The sequence below is a fragment of the Sinocyclocheilus grahami genome, unplaced genomic scaffold (genome assembly GCF_001515645.1).
Source record: "Sinocyclocheilus grahami isolate Dianchi unplaced genomic scaffold, SAMN03320097.WGS_v1.1 scaffold2074.1, whole genome shotgun sequence".
NCBI lineage: Eukaryota > Metazoa > Chordata > Actinopteri > Cypriniformes > Cyprinidae > Sinocyclocheilus > Sinocyclocheilus grahami.
In genome coordinates, this window is record NW_015507253.1 from 78,480 (window position 1) to 81,141 (window position 2,662).

Below are 2,662 nucleotides of genomic sequence, written 5' to 3' on the forward strand. Positions count from 1 at the left end.
AGTATGGGTCACCATACTTGGCCACAAGTCACCTCCTTTCCTTTCCTAAAATCTTTCATAAAGTTCAGTTGGCATTTAGGCGACAAGTATTTGCCTCACAGATGATTAGTGTTTGAATAGCCTCAACAGATGAAATTGGATGAATTATCAAAAGTATTCATCCAACTATTTTTTGATTAAAAGGTATTTACAATAAGTTTACATTTGGTTAAGTACAGCCAACTTTTGAGTTCAAGTTGGAGCTGGTTGGGGGTATTTTTTACATATTTTTTTATTCACTTCAGAACATTTTCAATAGGATGTTCTTATTACAAAAATCCAAACTGATCAAACTCATGCTTTCATCATTAGGCTACACATGTAGGCCTACACATCTTCAGTCCACATAATCATTCTTTCAAAATACAAGATTATTGTAATATGTACTGAGAACATTTGAGAAACTGAAACACAACAGAACATTTTGAATCAAACAACAGCTTATTCAAAGAAGAAGAAAAAAGCAAGATACTTGTTGCAAATCACCCTTGTTGCTGAAATAGTTACAGTAACAGACTACAGATGATACATTAGAAAATAGACTTACATTATCTTATGTAATTGAGTTTTTTTTGTATTCAATTTGTTTGTAATGGCAGTGTGTCATCAAAAGTTGTGAAGTATGACACGGCCATGAGGTTTTGTGCTAGAACATGTAAAATAACTGCTGGAGTGCTACAAACCTAATAACTTTTCACCACAACAAGAATAGCAATGTCCAGTGAGAGAAATACTTTTACAATTTCAAAAAGCATTTTGAAACCAAAATTCAATTATTTTCCTATTAATCCATTACTCTGCATTTACAATGCGTAATGCACAAAATCTCCCTTCCATTGCTATGGTTATCATTATGCCACTGCAATTCGGAAAGTGAATCTGTGAGTGAACCAACTACCGTAAATTGAATGCAAGGGCCAATCAGAGGTGCTCAAGAAATCGACAGATGTCTATGGTTAGCTACATTGGCTCAATGCTACAAAAACACACTGTAAATTGAAAATTTTGACGCTCTCCAGAGTGCAAACACTAATAAGCACTGGAAAGGTTGCCAAATCTGTTTCACCAACGTCTTATTAGAGTTTAAACTAAGGTTGTTCTTGCTTTCATTTGAGGGTACTTTTCAATGAGTGAGAAAATGGATGTGTGGCTTGAGACTTGGCATTCTGATATTAGCATTCACGTATTGCATCTGTTGGTTCTATTGAGCACCTTAGGAAAAAGATTAAAAATTGCACCGATTACACTTTACACCGGGTTCAGCATTGATACAAGATTATCTTTATTATAACACAAGGGCTAACAGAGAAATACAACATTTGGTCCATTAAAGAAAATAAAGAAAAACAAGATTGTAAGATATTAAAACTCAAAGCAAATGCATGACTTTAGGATGTGTTACTTTACATCAATTTTGAATTTGATGGGTCTTACAATTTGGAACACTCCACTTTTTTTGAAAATAGGCTCCTTTTCCAACTCCCCTAGAGTTAAACAGTTGAGTTTTACCGTTTTCGAATCCATTCAGCCGATCTTCGGGTCTGGCGGTATCACTTTTAGCAGTATGCAATGATATTACGCAGCACCTGAAAATAGGCTAACTTATGTCAACATAACCAACGTGACCACCTGCTTGCACAGGGAGTGTGCTGGGGACTATTTTCAGGCACTGCGTAATATCATTGCTCCTGCTGCACCCATAGTACGGCAGCAAAGTTCCTTGATTATTACGCCGGAATGAGAGTATAATTCCTAGCCATATCGGCCTAGAAAATCGCAACTTTTAATTTTCCGTCGGTCTTAGTACACGATGTAACTACAGAAGAGTCAAGTTTGAAATGGGAAAAATATCGAAACTCGTTGGTCATTTTTGAGCGAGATGCTAACGGTCTAATCAGATTCAATGATCTATGCTAAGCTGCAGCTAAAAGTGTTACCACCAGACCCGGAGATCGGCTGAATGGATTCGAAAACAGTAAAACTCAACGGTTTAACTCTAGGGGAGTTGGAAAATGAGCCTATTTTCAAAAAAAGTGGAGTGTTCCTTTAAAGTCTTTAGCACTTGACTTCTAAATGCTTTGAATTACTTGGGCGTAAGAACCCATGGCCCTGTCTGCAGCGCATCTATAAAATATTAAAACACTTGACTGTTTTCCCAGACATTTTGTGGGTATAGCCATGACTGGTTAGTACTCGCCGTGGCAGGTTTTTCACGTTGTCATCCTTTCAGAGTGACAACTTGACTTTAATGACGATAATTAATCAAATAAACCAAAAAACCTATAAAGGCAATTCTCTAAATGTATTAATACATATCACAGCGAGGTTAGATTGGAAGTACTTTACAGTCAAGGGCAAAGCTTGTGACCAAAAGATCTATAATCAAACAGGTCGATCAGCATTACATCTAATCTTGTGGATCTAAAACGACTATTGAACAGAGGACTTCTGAAAAAGTCTTATTTACTGAGAGTTGTAGAAAACGTTAACCAGTAAGCTTGCCTTTAATGCCAACAGACTTGTTTGAGGAGCTTCCTCCAAATAATTCATCTTCACAGAGCTGAGGTACTAAACTACATCATTATCCGCCATCTATGCTTAACTAGACTAGATCTTCATAAAG

The 2,662-nt window shown here is 36.6% G+C and overlaps 1 pseudogene; it reads right to left on the reverse strand.

The window, feature by feature from the left end:
• Positions 1-2,662, reverse strand: part of LOC107573945 (uncharacterized) — a 65,704-nt pseudogene that overhangs the window by 59,914 nt on the left and 3,128 nt on the right.